This window comes from Symphalangus syndactylus, chromosome 21 (assembly GCF_028878055.3).
Source record: "Symphalangus syndactylus isolate Jambi chromosome 21, NHGRI_mSymSyn1-v2.1_pri, whole genome shotgun sequence".
NCBI classification, from domain to species: domain Eukaryota; kingdom Metazoa; phylum Chordata; class Mammalia; order Primates; family Hylobatidae; genus Symphalangus; species Symphalangus syndactylus.
Window position 1 is genome coordinate 49,202,496 of NC_072443.2, and position 24,327 is coordinate 49,226,822.

The following is a 24,327-nucleotide window of genomic DNA, read 5'->3' on the forward strand; positions in this document are numbered from 1 at the left end:
CCTCCACTCCTCAACATGGACCCTAAATTATAGCTAATCTAGACCACCAACCCCTAAATATACCCTGAACTTTGCTCACTGTCACTCATGTCACTCCTTCTTCTAGGAAAGCCAATCCTCACCATCTTGCCTATTATCTTATTTATCCTTCAAGGTCTAAGCTACACACCTATTTCTCCACAAAGCCAACCTTGAACAAACCTGCCACAGTACTTGTGTCATAGATGGATGTGTATATTTTGTCCCTGGATAAATTCCTGAAGAACACGGACTGTGTCATATATAAACATGTATCCTTCACACTCCCTACCACAGAACCTTGCACATGGTAAATATAAAAATATACCCTGAATGAATAAATTCTGGCAGTCCATTGCATACAGTAAATATAAAAATATACCCTGAATGAATAAATTCTGGCAGTCCATCAAAGTATCCTTCAGTCTAACCCTCCTTCTCATATCCACCCATCACTGCTTCTACTCGCAATTCATCCCACAGTTCACGTATTTAGTTTCTATCATTCAACAAATAATTGAGCAGCTACTACATGAAAGAAACTGAAACTATACCCTAATGTACTGCACTAAACTACCCAAAAATATAATCCAATTTCAGCTGCTGCCATTTGAATATTTCTACAACTCTAAATTTCCAGTCAGCCAGGCGTGGTGGCTCACACCTGTAATCCCAATACTTTGGGAAGCGGAGGGAGGGGATCACTGGAGCCCAAGAGTTTGAGATCAGCCCAGGCAACATGGTGAGACCACATCTCTACAAAAAAAAAAATTAAAAATTAGCCAGGCGTGGTGGCACATGTCTGTGGTCCCAGGTACTCGGAAGGCTGAGGCAAGAGGATCACTTGAATCCATGAGGTAGAGGCTGCAGTGAGCTGCTCTGTTCACACAACTGCACTCCAGCCTGGGCAACATATCAAGAGCCTCACGTTCGTTCATTCAATAATAAATAAATAAATAGTATATTTCTAGTCATCTTCCACTCTTCCCTACCTCCAACTGCATTCCACTCCCATATTCTAATCCTACTGCTATCAAACTAATTCAAGCCCTTCTTAATATCTCCAGTAGCCACCTAACTGGTCTTTTTGTTTTCTAACTGGTCTTTTCACATATAATCTTACTCTACCACCACATTACCCGCAATCTATCCAGTAAGGTATAGCTATTGCCAGCTATCTAATATATGGTCCTTGGCTCAATTCTCCACTCAGAAAAGTTCAACAGCTATACACTAATGATTTATGCTAACATACTTTAATCATATGTTAGCATACTTTAATTCTCACATCCTCACCACAACCCTTGCCAGGAAAGTATGATTATCAATTTGATGAGAAAATGGAAACTCAGAAAGGAAATAATTCTCCATAATCATACAGTGGGTAAACAGAAGAGCCAAGACTAAAACCCAGCTTCTGTTTGCTTACCAAGCACAACACTACATCATATCAAATACAAACAGCTTAGCTTTCAAGGCCATCCATTTTCAACCCAACCCCATCTGACTCTCCTACCTTGTATTATACCTTATTCATGAACTCTCTGCGTTCCAAACTATAGATTGTGATTAACTATTTTGTCGGTCATGAAATCAGTTTAATGAGTGACAATCAGCTTTTTTTTCTTCCCCCTTGGCCAGCTTTTTTTCTTTTTAGTCAAACAAAATAGATAACATCCAACTGCACCTACCACTGTAAGGACAGTTACTGTATTATGAAACTTCTTGTTTTACCCATACACAAACATTCATACATGCATATATTAGATGGAAGTGTGACATGTATTTCTTACTATAGGTCATAGTTTAAAAATTAAAACCTAACTCACCATTCCCCACATCTCCTGGGCTTCTCACCTCCAAGCCTTTGCTTACGCTAATCTCTCAGGCAGGAATGCTCTCTTTCAGTAATCTTTGCCAGTCAAAATCCTATCAATCCAAAACTTAAAAAAAGAAAAGAATCTTATCAATCCCTTCAAAGACTAGCTAAAATTCCACTTTTATGCCTTTAAAATGCTGTCTCAGGTTTTCTCCTAATCAAATGCATTTTCTGCCTTTTAAATTCAGTAATATTTGGTATATTTGTGACTCACAGATATATTTGTGATTATAGTACAGGTATTTGTGCACAAGTCCAGCTGCCCTATCACAATATAAATCCCAAAGGATTTATTCCTGACGGCAAAGCATTATATGCTTTTGCATATAACAAATATGCATTATCTGTTAAATAATGAAAACTCATCCCATCATTTTCTGAAACCTTGTTATAAATCAACATAATTTAATAACCTCTACTATATTCCAAACTTCTGTTGACTCTTATCCTTCAAATAGCCTTACCATCTTCCTCCTCAAAACAGCCCTCTCAAATAATCCTCCTTACCTTCCATCTTCTCATGCTTTCCTCCAAACACAGCCTGTCATATTTCAGTAAACTTTTCCCTCCTTCAGAATCATCCTTTCTATCAGATACCATCTTTCATTCCCCATCTGCTTATCTTCTACCTTATTCCTAGTTCTCTAACACCCATACACATTGATCTATATTCTTTAAACAGATTTTTCTTTTCTTCACCATCTCTTTAACCAGATTTATTGAATTATTTCAATTCATCGCTAGTGCATAGTTTGGCAGCCCCGTTAAGTCCTTTGTAGAAAAAGTCAGGTTGTGAATAAATGAAAAAGAAACATAAAACATATAGACAATTCAGATCTCCTAAATTATCTCAAATATCTCATTCATTCATTCATTCATTCATTCAACAAGCTCGTGTCTACTGGACACATGCCCTCTGTCTATTCTATTCCGTAATTCAGAAAGCAGCTTTGAGAAAAGCATGCAGGAAAATGCCAGGATAACAGGGCCAAGTTGACTCATGCTCTTCTCTCATGATGGCCAAGTAATTTGTGGGGTACAGGCTCATAAAAGAACAACTAAAAGTTACACTATACAAAGATGGAAAACAGACCCCATAGTTGTTTCAGGGGGCTCAACATCTACCAACAAATGTGAATCTGAAAGGAACAAACCAGTAGGAGTAGCTAAAATGAAACAGGCAGAAAGCATTTAGACAAAAATAGATCCAGACTCTAGGTTCACTTTAGGGCTGCAAGAGGAATTTGGAGTCATTTAGTTCCTCTCTGAGATCCCTAAGGAATCTTTTCAAATATAAGTATGGTTCACTTAAATCATTTCACCAAACCTTAGCCAATGTTCATTTCTCCATTCCCTGAACTCCTACAGCACTTACTGTCTGTAAAACTCATTTGTGAACTTAAACTATCTTGCTCAAGGTAATAAAATTATTAACAAACATACTCAGAATTTATTTCATCTGAGAAAAATGAGTTTTTTTAAAAATTTATTTACACATTCAAATCAGTATGGTCCTCTTTAAAATAAGTTACTTTGGAAGGCTACCACTTACTCATTTATTCACTCCATCCATCCAACCATCTGATGCACTCAACCAACATTTATGTAGTGCCTAACTACATGTGAAGCTATCACCCCTGTTCAAAATATTTCCAACTTCCTCCTTGGGAGTGTTCTCAAAATCAGCTAATAAGTCAACCAAGAAAATGATTCCCATTTCTGTGATTAACTGGATTTAAGGCAAAACTATTCTTCATTCACTCTATTTGATATTGACTAACCTTCAGCATTTCTAAAAATCAAAATTTCAAAGTAAAAAGATCTGTCATCAATGAGACCATTCAGAATAAGATTATACCATGTATTATTTAAAAGTGTGCCTCTTGGCTGGGTGCGATGACTCATGCCTGAAATCGCAGCACTTTGGGAGGCCAAGGTGAGTGGATCACTTGAGGCCAGGAGTTTGACACCAGCCTGGCCAACATGACGAAACCCCATCTCTACTAAGAAATACAAAAAATTGCCAGGAGTGGTGGTGCACACCTGTAGTCCCAGCTACTCTGAGACTGAGGCAGGAGAATCGCTTGAACCTGGGAGGCAGAGGTCGCAGTGAGCCAAGATGGCGCCACTGCACTCCAGCCTGGGTGACAGAGAGAGGCTCCATCTCAAAAAACAAACAAACAAACAAACAAAAGTGTGCCTCTTGGGCTTGGTGCAGTGGCTCACGCCTGTAATCCCAGCACTTTGGGAGGCTAAGGTGGGCGGATCACCTGAGGCCAAGAGTTCGAGACCAGCCTGGCCAACATGGTGAAACCGTGTCTCTACTTAAAATACAAAAATTAGCCGGATATGCTGGTGTGTGCCTCTAGTCCCAGCTACTTGGTAGGCTGAGGCACGAGAATCAGTCGAACTCTGGAGGCGGAGGTTGCAGTGAGGCAAGATCGCGCCACTGGACTCCAGCCTGAGTGACAGAGTGAGATCCTGCCTCAAAAAAAAAAAAAAAAAAAAAAAAAGCCATAGAAGCCTGGAAAGAACATTCTAGGGTCATTTTAATACATTTCCAGATTTCCCACACTAAAACTCTCCAGAAGACAAAGAATACTGCAATCTCAAAAAAAAAAAAAAAAAAAAAAAAAGTGTGCCTCTTGAAGGGATTATGAACTCCTAGAAAACAGGGACCATGTTTCACTCACCTTTATGGACCCCTTCCCCCAACAGCACACACTAGATACTCAATAAACATGTAAATTGTATAGAATTGTACTCAGAAGTTAATTCAGAAAAGGTGTTCTAAAAACATTCTGAACACTGCTACTGAAAATGACCACCAAAATATAAAAATTCTTATCTGGAGATATAATTTTGATATTTGTTTTTAAAAATCAACTTTCTGAAATCTTATACCATTACTGAATTATTTCACAACTGTCTTTCTCTCTCAAAAGAATGTAAATACTACTTTGGGAGGCCAAGGTGGGAGGATCACCTGAGGTCAGGAGTTCAAGACCAGCCTGGCCAACATGGTGAAACCCCATCTCTACTAAAAATACAAAAAATAGCCGAGCATGGTGGCACCCTCCTGTAATCCCAGCTACTTGGGAGGCTGAGGCAGGAGAATTGTTTGAACCCAGGAGGCGGAGGCTGCAGTGAGCTGAGATCGCACCACTGCTCCCCAGCCTGGGCGACAGAGCAAGATCCCATCTCAAAAAAAAAAATTGTAAATACTATAAATTCCTTGAGAGAAGAAGCTTATCTGTTATTTTTACTATCCTAAAAAAGAATTAAATCAGACAGTCCTAAAACAGTCATTTAGGCCTGAGGTAAAAAAAAAAAAATCTAAATTAAACCAGCACCCTGCTACAGACCAGATTTTACTCCAGATTAAACTAGCTTCAAATTTAGAAGAGACCCCTTGGTCCCACCTCTTCCAAGTTGTTACAGAACCATTGCAATTCCATTCTAATCCAGTCTGTCTTCTTCCCTTAAATCTAAAGGTCCTCTCCAGTCAAATATCCCTTGTCCTTCATGCTGTCAAACATACACACACACAGTTTTGTCTACAATACCCCCACAGTACTCAGCAATTTCATACAATCCCACTATTATCGCTAATAGCGAACACTACTTTCTATCAGTCATTCAACAGGTATTTATTAAGCACTTAAGAATCAACCTGCTGTGAGTTTCCCTAGAGATTACAGGAAGTCTCTGCTCTAGAAGAGGTTACAATGTACTATTTGCAAAACAAAAAGAATAATTGTCACAAACACAAAATTTAGCAATACATAAACTACATGTGAATACTGTTACTACTGAAAGTAAGGAAGACTCTCAAGAGTTGCCATTACTTAGACTCCCAAAAAGAAGTGGAGTAATATCTTTCTCATCTCCCAATATCCACCACAGTGATTTGCACCTCATACACAAATTTCAAAAACACTAATATTTTATGACTCTAACCTAACAGAGGACATCGAGCCCAGTATAGTTTTTTCCTACCACATTCCCAACATATTCGTGACTTAAACATGCTAATTTCCTTAAAAATGACAAAAATTTTAGTCTCATCACCATAAGGTAAACCTCCTTGACATTAACTATATCCAAATCCCCCTCGAAATTCTTTACCTTTTCTTCAGCCTCCTCAAAATGTATCACCACCTCCATCAAACCCTGTTCCTCATCCTCATCCTCCTCTTACCACATTTCCCCATCTCTCCCTACTACATCCCCCCAAAAAACACATGTACACGCCAATCCATTCCCTCCTAAAAATAAAAACATAAGAATTGTGGCCGGGCACAGTGGCTCACGCCTGTAATCCTAGCACTTTGAGAGGCTGAGGCAAGCAGATCGCTTGAGCCCAAGAGTTCAAGACTAGCCTGGGCAACACGATGAAACCCCGTCTCTATAAAAAATACAAAAAAAATTAGACGGGAGTGGTGGCGCATGCCTGTATTCCCGGCTACTTGTGGGGCTGAGGTGAGAGGATTGCTTGAGCCCAGGAGGTGGAGGCTGCAGTGAGCCGAGAACATGCCACTGCACTTCAGCCTGGGTGACAAAGTGAGACCCTGTTTCAAAAAAAAAAAAAAAAAGGGCAGGGCGAAGTGGCTCAGGCCTGTAATCCCAGCATTTTAGGAAGCCGAAGCGGGCAGATCATGAGGTCAGGAGATCGAGATCATCTACAGTGAAACCGTGTCTCTACTAAAAACACAAAAAATTAGCCAGGTGTGGTAGCGGGCACCTGTAATCTCAGCTACTCAGGAGGCTGAGGCAGGAGAATTGCTTGAACCCAGGAGGCAGAGGTTGCAGTGAGCCAAGATCGTGCCACTGCACTTCAGCCTGAGCGACAAAGCGAGACTCTGTCTCAAAAAAAAAAAAAAAAAAAGAATAGAAGCCTAGAAAGAACATTCAAGGGTCATTTTAATGCATTTCCAGATTTCCCACACTAAAACTCTCCAGAAGACTGTCAAAGAATACTGCAATCAGGCTGGGTGTGGAGACTCATGCCTGTAATCCCAGCACTTTGGGAGGCTGAGGCGGGTGGATCACGAGGTCAGGAGATCAAGACCATCCTGGCTAACATGGTGAAACCCCGTCTCTACTAAAAATACAACAAATTAGCCGGGCGTGGTGGCAGGCGCCTGTAGTCCCAGCTACTTGGGAGGCTGAGGCAGGAGAATGGCATGAACCTGGGAGGCAGAGCTTGCAGTGAACTGAGATCGCACCACTGCACTCTAGCCTGGGAGACAGAGCAAGACTCTGTCTCAAAAAAAAGAATACTGCAATCTGGTAACTAATTCCAAGATGAACAACTATCATTGTCAATCAACTCCTCTTCATCTCTAGCAAGCAAATCTTATGCTGCAAAGATGGTTCCTACAACATGGTCTTTCTGATAGGTCCATCCAAACTTCCCTTTATCATCTCATCCAGCATTTTTAGTCTAATTGTCAACGTTCCTTCTACTTCAGGAAAGCCATACCTAGGCTAAATCCCTATAATACAATGGGGAAATCAAGAGATACAGCCTAAGATTGTTGGATTCTAAAATCAAGGTTTAAGCATATTATTTAAAAATATAAACACACTGAATAAAATAACTAAAATAAATATCAAAGGTCAGAAAGGAAGAGAAAGGGGATAATGTCAATGACACATTCAGAGACGTCTTCTGACTCCCTGATAATGTCATTTTGATAAATCAAGAAATAATATTATATGCCCATTACTTGGAGACATGGAAAAAAGCATGGTAAGAAATACAAAATTAATGCTTAGAAGTAGCAGCCTCAGTAAAGTGGAACTGCAATAGACAGGTGAGACAGGGGCTACTGTTTTTCATTGTAAGTTCCCTCAGAACAATTTTATAATAAAAGGGTAGAGGCCAGGCGCAGTGGCTCACGCCTGTAATCCCAGCACTTTGGGAGGCCAAGGCGGGCGGATCACCTGAGGTCAGGAGTTCAAGACCAGCCTCACCAACATGGAGAAACTCCATCTCTACTAAAAATACAAAATTAGCCAGGGGTGGTGGCAGACACCTTTAGTCCCAGCTACTTGGGAGGTTGAGGCAGGAGAATTGCTTGAACCCGGGAGGTGGAGGTTGCAGTGAGCCGAGATCACGCCATTGCACTCCAGTCAGGGCAACAGGAGTGAAACTCCGTCTCAAAAAAAAAATAAATAAATAAATTTTTTAAAAGAGTAGAAAGACAATAATAACATATTTAAGTGCATTCTGCTTACAAAAATTAAAAGAACAGATAATATACAGTGCTGGTGAGGGAAAAGGGAAGGAAGACTAGCCCTCTCATGCCATGATGACAATAAAATTGAGTACAGCATACTATGTTTAAAAAAGCCCTGGCCGGGCATGGTGGTTCACACCTGTAATCCTAGCACTTTGAGAGGCCAAGGCGAGCGGATCACTTGAGGCCAGGAGTTCGACACCAGCCTTGCATGGTGGGGTTTCACATAGTGATGGGGTTTCACCATGTTGGCCAGACTGGAGTGCAATGGCGTGATCTCGGCTCACTGCAACCTCCACCTCCCGGGTTCAAGCAATTCTCCTGCCTCAACCTCCCAAGTAGCTGGGACTAAAGGTGTCTGCCACCACCCCTGGCTAATTTTGTATTTTTAGTAGAGACGGAGTTTCTCCATGTTGGTGAGGCTGGTCTTGAACTCCTGACCTCAGGTGATCCACCCGCCTCAGCCTCCCAAAGTGCTGGGATTACAGGCATGAGCCACCGCACCCGGCCGTATATAGTTTTTTCTTCATAAAACGTGAATAATATCCGGGTAGTTTTTAAGAGTATGGTTCTAGCCCAGAGTTCCCTCTTGGAAATCTGGTCTGGTGTGAGCTCAGCAAATCCAGAGACAGCTTGGTTCATTTCCTGACATAGAGATGCTAATCCTCCCTCTAACCTGGCTCTAGAGTCATCCAGTCTCCTAGGTTCCCCTAGACCTTCTGATAACTAGTCCTGACCTCCTTGCAACCTAAAACCAAAACAGATATTCTAGATCCTCCATTCTGCAGGCCCACACTTTGCTGGCTGATACGTTTTCTTCAATACCATCATGCCCGAATGAGAGTATTCTCTCACTGGAGAACTCCCTCACAGTTCACATCAGGAACTGTGAATGGCAGAAGATCTCCCACCAGCCACAGATTTATGGAACCAATCCAGCCAACTAATTTGAGCTACAAATGAAGTATCCAAAGAAGAGCCACCAAGCATGTCTTCCCCCAACCATTAATTATAATCTTGTGTACTGCAATCCAGGCTGAATAATACAGCACCAATTCTCCTGGACCAGATAAACTGGGCAGTGAAGAAAAACACCAAGTCAATTAATTTCCATTCCAGCGTTTGCCAGGATAGTATTTACCCAACCTCTGGTAAGTGTTAATACTTCAAATTTTCTAAAATCGAAGCTCCATGGCCTAAGGAATCCCCACAGGCCAGGCCCTTTCTCAAGGTCTGCTTCAGAGGTTCTCATACTCATTGGTGCATGTCTAAAATGTCACAGACCAAACTACAGACTAAAATCTAATTCTCAGTGACCCCAACCACAGCCCAGACCCACACTTACCAGATGTCATCTACTGAAGAGCCCACACAGGTTCGGAACTAGGCCATCCCGGCCCATCTGGAATAACTCTTCAGTCCTTAGGCCAATATTTATTAATTATACTACATCTGTCTATTCTATTATGCATTCCCTGCATCTTCTCTACTATTTAGCACTCCCTCTTGCTTCAAACGCGATCCTTTCTATTCACGGGAACTCCCATCTCCCTTCTTTCCTTCCCTGAGAAACGCTTCAGTTCTTTCCATCATGAAATACCTAACGTATCTGCACAATGAACACCCTCCAGAATCCTCAAGACTCCTCCACAGCCACCTCCCCGCATTCCTCCACCTCTCCGGCATCTTTCCTCCGGCCCCTCTCCCTGTTCGCACTCCCACTACGTTTCCTGCAAGCATTCCCTTTTCTCCAACCCCTGCCCTTCCCTTCTCCCAAAGAGCACACTCCGGCAGCAACAGTGACTGAGGCCTGCGGTGCATAAAGCACTGCACCAGGCACGGTGGACAGAGCCCTGGTGTCTCCCTAGCCTTTTCACACCCACACCCAGCACCCTCCGGCCTCCCCGTGCAAACATCCCACCTCCTCCCCTACCTCTGACACCCGCCTCCAGCCTCGGAGGCCGCCTTCTCGCCTCCGCCACCCCCGTCATTATCCCTCCTCAACCCCCCAACCCACCCTCCGCGCCCTGCTTCCTCACGTCCCCCAGCCAGCCCCAGCGTTTCCCTCGGCCTCGGCCGGCCCCCTGGCCACCCCCAGCCTCGCCACGGCTCGCTCCCCCCGGGGTCAGGCCGTTACCGCCGCGCGCTCCCCCCGCGCGCCGCCCCCTCCCCCTCCCCCGCCCTCCCCCGGGCCCGGGCCTGCCAGGCCGAGCGCTTTACCGCGGGCGGGCGCCGAGTCGCGCGGTCACCGACTGCAGGCGGCGGCAGCTCCAACCTTTCTAGGGGCCTTGAGAGGAGGGGAAGGGGGGAGGGGGGAGAACTTTTGCTGTGGCAGCTTCGGCAACAGCTCCCACCCCTGCGCCTTTCTCCTCTTCCTCCCCCTCCTCCTCCTCTTCCTCCTTCTCTTCCTCCTCCCAGAGCAGTAGAGACGCAGACATGCCGCAGCTAGAGCGCCGCCGCGGTCGCCGCCACTGCCGGCCCGGTGCATTGTGGGAAGCCCTGCACACGGGAAGCGCTCCGCGGCGCTCGCCCTCGTCTGGCGCAGAGACCTGGCTGGGAAGACACAGCGTGGCTTCGATTCCGGCGCCTGCGTGTCACCAGCCCAGGGTGGCCGTGGAAGCTGGACCCGAGCCGCAGGCCCCCCAGGCTGGGCCCGGGAGGAAAGCGGTTTGAAAAAGATCGGAACTGAGGAACTCTGATTCCCTGCTCCTTCAGCCTTAACCAATGCCTAGCGCTCGGGGAAGTGGAGGGTTCGGGATTCAGGAGCGTTTCAGGCCTGGGGAAATGGAAGGGTCGGGGACCTAGGTGAAAGGTTATTTGCCAGAAATGTCTTGGCTTTTTCATTTATTCTGTCTTACCTAGCCCTCCGCCGCCACCTCCAGTCCTTGGCCTCTACCACCTTCAAATGCCACCTTTTCCGGAAGATGTAGCCCTGCGCCCTTGAAACTGGCAAGCCCTATTATGTCTGCAAGCTGAGATGCAGGGTGTGGGCATAGAGACAGATCAAGAGATCCGGCTCTGGACCCTCTTGGGCAGAACCTTGCCCTTCTCATTTCACCTGAAGCCCAAACTTTGTCTGTATGGCAAAGACTTGGTAATGATCTCTGTAGAGCTAGGATTACACAGTTTTCTCATCCTTTGGGGGTCCTTTAGCCAAATTGTGACCTCCTTAATGGTGCCTTCATCAGGTAACATTAGGCGCCCTGAGGTGCTTCTGCATACTGCCATCGTTTACAATTATTCATCTTTGTGTACCCACCCTAGCACAAGGTCAGCCGTATAACATAAAAGATGCTCAGTGAATGTTGAGTAATTGTGAGCATCTGGAACTTGCCGTGGGATAAAACGCCTTCATTGGGATTTCTTCATAATAATATGAAGATTCCATTTAGCGCCCCTCTGCAATACTTAAACGTAACTTTTGAGGGGAGAGGGAAAAGAAAAGGCATGAAAATATCTATAGAGCCATTTCTGGTGTTCTCCTTCCCTTTTCCACACCTGCCTTTCCACCCCTTGCCAACTAAATGTTCATTTGAATAGTGCTTTTTGGCAAAACTCCAAACTCCTGCATTATGCACTTGTGATGACACTGAATTAGATTAGTGTCTGCAAGGTTAATGTTCCCTCAGGCATTAAGTAAACCGTGATGCCTGTTTAGAAATAGCTAAGGCCCAGAGGTTCAGCTTAATTTAGACACAGATAACTAAGAGCAAGAGTAAACCACAGCTCCACAATCAACTCTCTCTGTGTGCTTTCTCCATTAAAAAATATAAATTTTAATAAGATGACTGCACATATTCTGAATGTTAATTACAACAAAACAATGATACAAGTTAGAGCCAAGGGACAGTTATCTGGAGGACAGCCTTCTGGCAACTTCTAGCACCTGCAATGGCGTCAAATTCAGATGTCATAATGAAAAACACCTCTGGCAGCAAGAAAGCCGACTCTCAATATTAGGCAGTGGGAAAAATAATAACTGAAAGGGGCTCAAGGCCTGGAGGTTACATCCAATGGGCTAGGATTGATTGGTTTGCTATTAGGAATAGATCTAGTTCTGTGCTCAGCAGCCTAACAAGCGATAGAGATACGGCTGTCTAAAATGGGCAGAATAAAGAGCACTACAGGGGTAGTAACAGCAGAAGCCATGGTGAGGAGCAAGCTTAGGTCCTTTATAAGTTAAACTGGAAAAACTTCTCAGCTGCAGGTTGGCTCTCCATCCTCCTCTTGCTCACTTCCCTAAACACCACCCGTAGGTACTCAGCCTACTAACTTTTCCTTTTTTTTTTTTAACTTTTTATTTTGAAATAATTATAGACTCACAAGAAGTTGCAAAAATAGTCCAGAGTCCCATGCTTTCCCCAATGGTGACTCTTATAAAGCTCTAGTAAGACATCAAAATCAGTGTCAACCTAAATAACAGGCTTTCTAAAAGAAAATAATGTTTATGTGGGAATAAAGCATTGCAATGAAAATATACACGTCATAGTTAACTGTCTGCATATTCAGGGATGTAAAGGAAGACAAAGGGGTTTAAAGGAAAAAATGGAAAGGATTACATAATTGTTTTGAAATAATTATCCTTGACTACAAAGATCAATAACAAGGGTGACACCAGTCTGAGGATGGACAGGCATTTGCTGGGGAGATGTCCTTGCAGAAGTATTTTTTGTGTAAGGTTGTGATGGCCTTTGTGCAAGGTTGTGGTTTTTGCAGTCTTTTTTTGATAGTTTTTGTTATCAGGTATACAAATGTAAGAACCCTCTCTTCGTAGCCTTCCCTAGCTCTGTTTGTCAGGGTTTCTTAACATTAGTAACTCCATTTTGATTGTGACGACTTTCACACCAGGAAATTGACAATGGTACATTACTGCTTACTATAGACTTCAGAACTTATTACTTGCCATTTTCTTAACCTGTGTTCTGTTGTGTGTGTGAGGGGGGGCGGGGGTGGGGGGTCGGGGGTGGTTCAATGCAACTTTACCTCACTTACAGATCCTTGTAACCACTCCTATAATGAAGACATAGAACTATTCCATCACCACAAAAGAACTCCCTCGTACTACCTTTTTGTATTCACAAATCCCCTTCCGCACTGCAACCACTCTCCCAACTCCATGCCTGTCCTCTAGTAACCGCTAATCTATTCTCCATCTCTATACTTTCGTCATTTCAAAAATGTTATCTAAGTGGAATCATACAGCATGTAAACTTTTGAGATTGATGTTTTAACCTAAACATAAAGGTCCACAGCTCAAGCAAATCTAAAGGGCACAGCCACTTCCAGCTCATGGTTTCCAAGAGGGAATGTAATATTTAGGAAATCAAGAGAAGTCAGGAATCTGAGTTTTGGGGTGAAATCTCCCAAATATTAAATGTTGACAACTCACTCCATTTTTTTTTAAGAACACAAAAGCATGTCAGACAAAACATGCCTGTGGAACAGGTTAAGCCCATAGCCCCCAGTATATCTTCTCTGATGTGACCTAACCCAGAGAGGCTGGCACCGCTGTTCTGACGGGTGAGATTCTCAGGGACTCCCAGGGCCTCTTTCTTCTGGCTCTGGAATTAGTTCTGAAGCTTTGTCTTTGCACTCCTTCCAGGAGAAGAATGTACTTCCATCTCTTTCCTGCTTCACCAGGTCTTCAGACCCTCCTCTAGTAATCTCTTTCCTTCCTTTTTTCTAGTATTCTCAGACTCAGGACTAGATGGAAGTTCTGTCTTCTCTATCCTTACGGCTCCCTGCAGCACTAGCCATTTGTCAAAGCTGGTTCTCCCTTAAGGATAAACTTGTCCTTTTCTTTGCAAAACTCTAAATTCATAGCTTTGCCACAGATTAATCCACAAGAACCTGCCTCTACTGCGTCACTCGTACTGTACCCAGAAAAATACGGCTTTTCCTGTTCCTAAAGGAGTTCTTTTGCTACGACATCTCCCCCTGAATTCCTGCTTCAGATATGCTTCAGGCCTGGGGAAGTGGAAGGGTTGGGGACCTAGGTGAAAGGTTATTTGCCAGAAATTTCTTAGCTTTTTTGTTTATTCTTTCTTACCTAGCCCTCCGCTGGAGGGCAAAGGGCATCCCAGATCACTGATATATTCTAAAACTAATAAATAGTCTACTGTCTCCTACTTAGGATATAGAGTGTGGGTAATTTCTTGAGTTTGAGACAAAAAACCCTGCACCTCTTAGAAACATCTAAAGAAGGTACTAGGTCGCACTAAAGTTCATCAGCTGTGAGATAACTGTGGTTTAGAGGGGCACAAGGGAAGACACCACTGAAAGGCTAAGATACATAAGAATGAATGAAAATGAGGTCTTGGGCCAGGATGATATTAGTGGGTAAGGAAAAACTAAAATAATATGAGGATAATATCTACTAATGCCTAGAGGTTAGTCTGGTGATTAAGTCCACAGATTCTGCAGCTGAAGCCAAGTGAAGTCAGGGTTTGAATCCTGACTCTACCACTTACTGGCTTTGCAATCTTAAGTTACTTAACCTGTCTGTGCTGTCAAGTGCCCCAACTAACAAATGGAGCTAAGAATAGTACCTTCTTTTTAGGGATATTATGGCTATTAAATATTAACATAGAGTAGTTTAATGTTTATTTATTTATTTATTTTAGAGACAGGGTCTCTGTTGCCCAGGCTGGAAGGCAGTGGTACAATCATAGTTCACGGCAGCCTCAAACTCCCAGGCTCAAGTGATCCTCCCACCTCAGCCTCCTGAGTACCTGGGACTACAGGTGTGCACCACCATGCCTGGCCGATTTTTGTATTTTTTGTAGCAATAGGATCTGGCAGTATTGCCCAGGCTGATCTCGAACTCCTGGCCTCAAAGCGAGCCTCCCAGCTCGGCCTCCCTAAATACTGGGATTACAGGCATGAACCACCACACCTGGCAATGTAAAGCAGTTAGAACAATCACTGACACATAGTTAAATGTTCTATGTGGTGTTGATATTGTAGTTGCTATTATTACTATTTAAAATAACCTAAAGGTAATACTGAACCAAATTTCCTAAAAATAAAATTCAATAGAGAAAAGACATCAGTTTCTACAAGTGGATTGGGGTGAGGAAAAAAATAGAAACTATACAAGGACAAAAAAAAGAACATGATGAGAGAGGTGATTTAGGTGGGAAAATACCTTTCAGAATGTTTACCATGGGGAATAAAAAGGGTAAAGAATAGGTAGATGGCACTAGGAAAAAAATTAACCTGCAAAAAAAAGTGCTATTATTCAGATATTTTATTTCTGAGTGTAATCTTTGCCTCAACAATTTTATAAGGCTGATGACATTGGTCTATTGTAAGGATGCTTGCTACTTTCTATCCAGACAACACCAGTGAATCAAGTGCCTACCTCTTCTTTCCCAAAGTTTAGCCAGAATGAAGACAAGTTAACTATTCATGTATTAAAGCTGTGGGTTTTCATAAGAAAGAAATAATAACAATTTTTACCATCCCAGAGTGTTCAGAGATCTCACAATTTGCTTATTGCCAAGATAGTGCAATATAATGCAGAAATGATTTTTTTTATTTCTTGTTTTTACTCTCTGAATATGATTTGAATTAAAAAGCATGTGAGAATTCTGGACTCATCAAAGTATATCAGAACTACCCTGTTATATGTAGTAATTCAACACAGAGAAAAAGCGTTCATTTTCCCTCCATTACTATCTTTCTAACTTGCCAATATTCGGCTTAAATATTTATTTAAAACCCACATGCCAAGAGCTACAAATGGCACCACAAAAGGGGTAAAACAGATACAGGATTGCACTAAAGCCCATCAGCTGTGCAATAACTATGGTTTGGAGAGACACAGGGGAAGATACGGGGAAAAGGTCAAAACAGGCAAAGACACAAGAATTAAGCATTGGGGTTAAAGCTGTTTTACCTTTTCTTTCCTACTTGATTTTTCACGAAGGCAACCATTTTACACTTCTTGAAGAAAAGTATGTAGCTATGTAAGAACACAGTGTTAAGGTTCAAAGAAGACTAAGACATGTTCTAAGTTCATGAGAAGCTGTAAACTAATGGAGGAAGCCGGGTGCAGTGGCTCATGCCTGTAATCACAGCACCTTGGGAGGTGGGAGGATCGCTTGAGCCCAAGAGTTTGAGGCCAGCCTGGGCAACATAGTGAGACTCCATCTCTACAAAAATCAAAAAATTAGCTGGGCATGGTGGCACATGCCTGTAGTCCCAGCTATTTGGGAGGCTGAGGTGGGAGGATCACTTGGGCCTGGGAAGTCAAGGCTGCAATGAGCTATGATCACAACATTGCACTCCAGCCTGGGCATACAGAGTGAGACCCTGTGTCAAGAAAAATTTTAAAAATGAAATTAGCCGGGTGTGGTGGTGCATGCCTGTGGTCCCAGCTACTTGGTGGGCTGAGGTAGGAGGGTTGCTTGAGTCTGGGCAGTTGAGGCTGCAGTGAGCTATGATCACCATTGCACTCCAGCCTAGGTGACAGAGCAAGACTCTATCTCAAAAAATAAATAAATAAGTAAATAGATAATGTTGCTAGGGCGAGAATGAGCCCTCACTTCTTTCAGTTGCTCAATCTTAGGTTTTGAATACCTACTATGTGTCAGGCAATGAGCTGAGTGTCAGGGATATTCAGTCCATTGAGAAATCTGTACATCTTTTATTCATCAAACAAATTGTTATCAAATGTCTGGTACTATACTAAGTACCAGAAATACTGTAGTAAATAAAATACTCTTCTAGCCCAGAAGCTTACAACCATCAGTTGGTGGAGTAAAACAGGTGAATAAACTGCTTCACTGCAGGGTGATACATTCTAATATAGAGATGAGCACCGGACGCTGGAGGAGGACACTAGAAGAGGACCTGTGCAGCCCCGGGCCTGGACAGCTTCCCCAACATGACATTTTAGCTGACACATGAAAGGGGGTGGTACTGGTGGAGTCCTGAGCAGAGGAAGGAGATGGTATGTGCAGAGTCCTAGTGCCAAAGAGAGCTCAGTGTGTTCAGGGACCTGCGAGTCGTTCCGAATGAATGCATGCAGGAAGTGGTAAAAAAGAAAAAAAAAATGATACTGCAGTGGAAAGCACCAGCAAGCTCCAGAGTGCCTTGTGGACTTAGTTGAGACATCTGACCTTCCTTTGTCCCAAGAACAGGCTTTCCCAAAGTGTGGCTGGATGATAAGAAGATCTTAGATGGTACACAGAATACTATTTTTTTATTTTCGTAGTTAATGGAGTGAACATGCATAGAAGATATATAGATAGATAGATATAGATATATTTCATACATGCAACACATTGCTTATCTTATATCATTGCTTAGGATGAGGTTGAATTCAACTGACAGAATACTACCTAGATTATAGTTGGTACATGAACAACCATGAATGACTGTTGTTTGGGCAAAAATGCCTCAGGCTGACAGATTGCCACGGAAAGCTTTTATGTAGGGAAGTCACATAAGAATACTTCTAGGTTAGAAGGAACATTCTGGTTGTGGAGAATAGATAAGGAGAGTATTTGCCAAACTTCTAGTTAAGTCGCATGAGTGGATTCTGAAATCAAATTTAAAGTTGTGCGGAGTGCAGTTGTGCACACCTGCAATCCCAGCTACTGGGAAAGCTGAGGTGGGAAGATTACTTGAGCCCAGGAGTTCAAGAGCAGCCTGGGCAACACAGTGAGACCCCATCTCAAAAAAAATTTTTTTTAATTTTCTTAAAGTAACTGGAAGAGTTTTTTTCAGTAAAACACAATAGGATACAATAAATATCAGATGGCTTCACATATAATCAGATGGCATCACACATAACAATACGTTTAATTTTACATATGTATCTATAAGCATGTATGCGTGTGTGTAAGTGTTACTAGGTTACAGCACAAAATATTTTTCTTACTGTGGGTCAAAGTCAAAGAAAGTTTAAAAGTCACTGGAAACAGACCAATTAGGAGTCTGTTGCAGTATTTTGTTCATTCAATTAGTGTTTATTGAGTACATATTATGTAACAGGTGCTATTCTACGCACTGAGAATATGGCTGGTGAACAAAATTGATAATGTGCCTGATCTCACAATGTTTACACTTTGGTGAGGAGAGGATACAATGAGCAAGTAACCAAATAAGTTCCTAAGACAACTTAAGAGAAGTGAAGTTCTTTAAAAAGCAATAAATCCGAGGGAGAAATGTAGGCTCCACACAGGCTGGTCTCTTATTGTTTCTTTTCTTTTTTACTTTTTTTTCATTGCCGTGTTCCAAGCATAGAGAATAGGAATAGTGCTTAGAACATAATAGCTGCTCAGTAAGTATTCATTGAATGACTGAATGAATGAATCATTCAATGAAGGCTGCTGTTGGCTTGACTTAGGTAGTTACAATAGAAATTAAGAGGACTAGATGGATTCAAGATATATTTAAGAGGTAAAATAAATGGGGTTTAGTGAGAAAAGTAGGATTTGGGGGTTAAGAGATAAAAATAAGAGGAATAGTTTCTCTACAACCTACTCTAAAGATAGTAACCAGAGTGATCATGTGATTTCTCCACTGCAAACCCTCCCACAGCTTCCTATTGTACTCAGAGTAAAGCCCAGCCTCCTTACAGTGGCCAGGAATGCTGTCCATGACCTGGGCTTGGGTGCCTCACTAACCTCATCACTAAAGATCTCCCTCTGTCTCGCTCTGTTCCAGCCACACTGGCCACCTTGCTGTTCCCCAAACCCCCAGTTAAGGCACTGGTCAAGGCATTTGCACTCACTGTCCCCTCTTGAAATGCTCTTCTCCCAAATATTCACATAGCATAGACCTCTCTTCAAGTGTCTCCTTCTTGGAGAGGTCTATTCTCACCACCTAATATTACAACTCACGTACCGTGACATACATTCTTCTGCCTGCTCAGTTTTTCCCCACAGCACTTATTGTGAGACGTGTGTATGGGTGTGTGTGTGTGGGTGTGTGTGCAGCACTCTAACATACTATTATAGTCGATTATCCCCATTGTCTCTCTCCCACAGGAATGTTACTATCCATGAGCCTAAAGCAGTTTGGCACATTGTAGGTGCTCCATCAATATTTGTTGAAAAAACAAAGACAACTCTCAGGTTTCTGGTTTGAGCAACCGGGTGATTGTGGCTTACCGAGGCAAGAAACACAGAAGGATACAGGGTCCGATGGGCAGTGACAAGTTCCTTTTTTGATGTGCTGAGCCCGTGTCTTGTGAGACCAATGTCCAGGTGGGAATTCTCTTTAGGCAGTTGAATATATGGGTCTGGTCCTCCAAAGAGCCACAGATATAAACTTGAGGGATCACTGGCTTATAGATGGCATTTGAATGGATGAGACCAGCAAGAAAATGTATACAGAGATGAAGAGAAGACCTTGGAGAAACAGCAGGAGCTGAAAAACAGCAATAGTAGAAGAGCCCACAAAGGAAAGAGAGCAAGTGACGGAGTTAGGATGAAAAGCAGTTGTGGAAATTCATGGGAAAGTAGTTTTAAGAAGGGAGGTATATTTATTATCTATTCCTGTATAAAACTTATTCCAGCCTCATAACTATATATAATTATTAGGTGTCAGTTAAAAATACATTTTAAGGCCAGGCGTGGTGGCTCACACCTGTAATCCCAGCACTTTGGGAGGCTGAGGTGAGAGGATCACTTGAAGTCAGGAGTTCGAGACCAGCCTGACCAACATGATGAAACCCCAACTCTACTAAAAATTAGCCAGGCATGGTGGCAGGCACCTGTAATCCCAGCTACTCAGGAGATTGAGGCAAGAGAATCGCCTGAACCTGGGAGGTGGAGGTTGCAGTGAGCCAAGATCGTGCCACTGTACTCCAGCCTGAGTGACAGAGCAAGACTCTGTCTCAAAAATAAATAAATTTAAAATAATTACCCCAAAATTTAGTGGCTGAAAGCAAAACACATTTATTATCTCACTGTCCGATAAAACACACTCTGTCTGTCTACACTGTCACACAGAACACTGCTAACACCAGGTGTGCAGGGTTTTTTCCACACTGAAAATTCTCTGACACCAGTTGGGTGTCCTATAATTCAATTCTGACACTATCTACCTGGAGTTTGGGTCAGATCCCACAAGTTAAGGGCTCAATCCCACAAGACTGCTCCCACCTAAAATGCCAATCTCAAATCCAGGCCTCTTGTACTTCTGATCCACCCACTATAAGTTGGGGTTTCCCAAGACCCTCTCCTCATGTGCAATAATTTTCTAAAATGGGGCACAGAACTCAGAAAAACACTTTATTTACGATTATGGTTTATCATAAAGGGTACTGTTAAAGACAACTAAATATGGCCTGAGAAAGATTCCATACTTCTATATTTGAGTCCTTGTGGTTGAACTGTAACCTAGCTTCATAGTCAGACAAAATTGAAAACCTAACTTAGGAGTGGCCGGCCATGGTGGCTCACACCTGTAATCCCAGAACTTTGGGAGGCTGAGGTGGGCGGGTCACTTGAGGTCAGGAGTTTGAGAACAACCTGGCCAATATGGTGAAACCCCATCTCTACTAAAAATACAAAAATTAGCTGAGCATGGTGGCGTGCGCCCGTAGTCCCAGCTACTCGGGAGGTTGAGGCAGGAGAATTGCTTGAACTGGGGAGGCAGAGGTTGCAGTGAGCCGAGATTGCTCCATTGCACTCCAGTCTGGGCATTGTGGCGAGACTCCATCTCAAAAAAAAAAAAGAAGAAAACCTAACTTAGGAGTATGTGCCTGTTACAATAACTGAGTCTTGGCCAATCCCAGCGGCCATACTTCATTCATAGACTGCTAAGTGTTCAAACTGTGTTCCAATAAGGCAAACGCCAACCTGTAATCAATCCAGCTGTTTCTGTACCTCACTGCCGATTTCTGTATGTCATTTCCTTTGTTTTTGTTTTTTTATTTGTTTGTTTTGTCTATAAATCTTCTTCCACCATGTGGCTGCACTGGAGTCTCTGTGACTCTGCTGTGATTCTGGGGGCTGCTCGATTGGTGAATTGTTCATTGCTCAATTAAACTCCTTTAAATTTAATTTGGCCGAAGTTTTTTTATTTTTTATTTTTTATTTTTTTGAGATGGAGTCTCACTGTGCGGCCCAGGTTGGAGTGCAGTAGCACAATCTTGGCTCACTACATGAAGTTTTTTTTGTTTTTTGTTTGTTTGTTTGTTTGTTTGTTTTATCAGAACAGATGAACAGCCAGATGAAGGGATACATGGGGTGTAGTCTGGAAGGATCCCAAGAACAGGAGCTCTGTCTCTGTGGAGTTGGGGTCCACCACACTCCTGTCGTCCTACTATTATTTTTTCAAAGAGCTTAATCTCTAGCCCCTTCCAGGAAGTCTGTTGGTAGGCCTGAAAGTTCTAACCTTGTAATCACTTGGTCTTTCTGGTGACCAGCCCCATCCTGAGGCTATTAGGGGCAAGTTACCTCATTAATGTAAACTCAGATGTGACCAAAAAGGGTTCATTATGAATAACAAAAGAAACTCATAAAATACCAAGGGCTTTAGGAGCTCTGGGCCAAGAACCAGAGACCAAGACCAAATATGTTTCTTGTTACACCACATGCTATTTCTGTGGGTACAGGGTCTTGCGCTGTCTAACTGGGTCCTCTGTTTTAGGGTCTCTTACAAGGCTGTAATCAAAGTGTCACTCAAGGCTGTGGTCTCATCTGCAGGCTTCTCTAGATAGTGATCCTCTTCCAAACTATTGGCAAACTGTTTCAGTTGTTGACAGGATTCAGTTTTCTAAGGACTGTTGGACTGAGGGCCTCAGATCTTTCTCATGGGAATTTCTCTATAGGGCACCTCACAACATGGGAGTTTGCTTCATTCACCAGAGCAAACCTGAAAGAAGAATCCAAGAAAGAGTGTGAGCTAGTCTTCTATAACCTCATCTTGTAAGTGCTATGTCATTCCATCTCACTTTTGTCTTATTCTAATCATTAGAAGCAAGATACTAGGCTCAGCCCACACAAAAGGAAGGGATTAAAAAAGGGAGTGAATACCAGGAGGTGGGGATCACTGTGAGCCGCTTTCGAAACAGCCTCCTACAGAGGATGTGTCGGTAGCGTTAAAAGTCATAGAGTGGTCAAGCATCCAGGACATTTGGCAACAAGGAGCAGCGTTTGTTATTTTAGAGAGAGCTGGCTTAGCAGAGGGTGGAGGCAAAGCCAGATGATGAAGGTCTGAAGAGTGAATCAGAATGGAAGAAGCAGAGGTGGCAAGCACAGACAATTCTTTCAAGAGGCTTAGATATAAAGGGAGGGACAGTGATAGAGTGGCTGCAGGAAGGAATGGAGTCAAACCCAGATAGCGATTTATTATCATTATTATTATTATTATTATTATTTGAAAGAGATTTAAATGCATTTAAAAGTTATTGGGGGCCGGGTGTGGTGGCTTATGCCTCCCAGCAGTTTGGGAGGCCAAGGAGGGAAGATCACTTGAGGCCAGGAGTTTGAGACCTGCCTGGGCAACTTAGCAAGAACCCTGTCACTACAAAAAGTTAAAAAAAAAAAGGTAGCCAGGAATAGTGATGCATGCCTGTAGTCCCAGCTACTCGAGAGGCTGGGGTGGGAGGATCACTTGAGCCCAGGAGGTGGAGGATGCAGTGAGCCAAGATTGTGCCACTGCACTCCAGCCTAGGAGACAGAGTGAGAGCCTATCTCTAAAGAAAATAATGAAAATAAAAATAAATAAAAGTTATTGGATAGGTACGTATAGAAAAAAGAGATTAAAGAAAGAAACTGGACCCCTTCCTTACACCATATACAAAAATTAACTCAAGATGGATTAAAGACTTAAATGTAAGACCTAACACCATAAAAACCCTAGAAGAAAACCTAGTCAATACCATTCAGGACATAGGCATGGGCAAGGACTTCATGTCTAAAACACCAAAAGCAATGGCAACAAAAGCCAAAATAGACAAATGGGATCTAATTAAACTAAAGAGCTTCTGCACAGCAAAAGAAATTATCATCAGAGTGAACAGGCAACTTACAGAATGGGAGAAAATTTTTGCAATCTACCTATCTGACAAAGGGCTAACATCCAGAATCTTCAAATAACTTAAACAGATTTACAAGAAAACAGACACTTCTCAAAAGAAGACATTCATGCAACCAACAGACACAAGCAAAAATGCTCATCATCACTGGTCATCAGAGAAATGCAAATCAAAACCACAATGAGATACCATCTCATTCCAGTTAGAATGGCGATCATTAAAAAGTCAGGAAGCAACAGATGCTGGAGAGGATGTGGAGAAATAGAAATGCTTTTACACTGTTGGTGGGAGTGTAAATTAGTTCAACCATTGTGGAAGACAGTGTGGCGATTCCTCAAGGATCTAGAACTAGAAATACCATTTGACCCAGCAATCCTATTACTGGGCATATACCCAAAGGATTATAAATCATTCTACAGTAAAGACACATGCCCACGTATGTTTATTGCTGCACTATTCACAATAGCAAAGACTTGGAACCAACGCAAATGTCCATCAATGATAGACTGGTTAAGAAAATGTGGCACATATACACCATGGAATACTATGCAGCCATAAAAAAGGATGAGTTCATGTCCTTTGCAGGGACATGGATGAAGCTGAAAACCATCATTCTAAGCAAACTATCACAAGGACAGAAAACCAAACACTGCATGTTCTCACTCATAGGTGGGAGTTGAACAACGAGAACACATGGACACAGAGTGGGGAACATCACACACCGGGGCCTGTCAGGGTATGGGGGGCTGAGGGAGAGATAGCATTAGGAGAAATACCTAATGTAAATAACGAGTTGATGGGTGCAGCAAACCACCATGGCACATGTATGCCTATGTAATAAACCTGCACATTGTGCACTTGTACCCTAGAATTTAAAGTATTATAATAATAATAATATTTTTAAAAGGCAGTAGAGTGTGCACTTCAGCAGCACATATACTAAAATTAGAACGATACAGAAAAGATTAGCATACCCCCTACTAGGCCTGGCTGGGTCTGGTGGCTCATACTTGTAATCCCAGCACTTTGGAAGGCTGAGGAGGGAGGATCACTTGAGCTCAGGAGTTCGAGACCAGCCTGGCAACATAGTGGGACCCCATTTCCACAAAACAATAAAAAATTAGTGGGGCATGGTGATGTGAGCCTGTAGTTCCAGCTGCTTGAGAGGCTGAGGTGGGAGGATG

The 24,327-nt window shown here is 42.8% G+C and overlaps 1 protein-coding gene and 1 pseudogene across 11 annotated transcripts in view; one reads left to right on the top strand and one right to left on the bottom strand.

Annotated features, from left to right (window-relative positions):
• The window catches only part of ZNF148 (zinc finger protein 148), a 144,632-nt gene extending 133,999 nt beyond the window's left edge, over positions 1-10,633 (bottom strand). For 3 of the 11 annotated variants that reach the window (XM_063630191.1, XM_063630187.1, XM_063630190.1), the window contains exons 1-2: positions 10,363-10,555; positions 9,488-9,563 (exon numbers count right to left, since the gene is read on the bottom strand). The gene's annotated coding sequence lies outside the window, so the exon portion shown is untranslated. Of the gene's footprint in view, positions 1-1,847; positions 7,852-9,487; positions 9,564-10,362 lie in introns of those variants that run through there. The other 8 variants (XM_055260394.2, XM_055260391.2, XM_063630192.1 and 5 more) reach the window with 6 other exon arrangements.
• A 13,427-nt stretch (positions 10,634-24,060) lies between these two features.
• LOC129471742 (uncharacterized) lies at positions 24,061-24,122 on the top strand (annotated as a pseudogene).
• Positions 24,123-24,327: the final 205 nt, after the last annotated feature.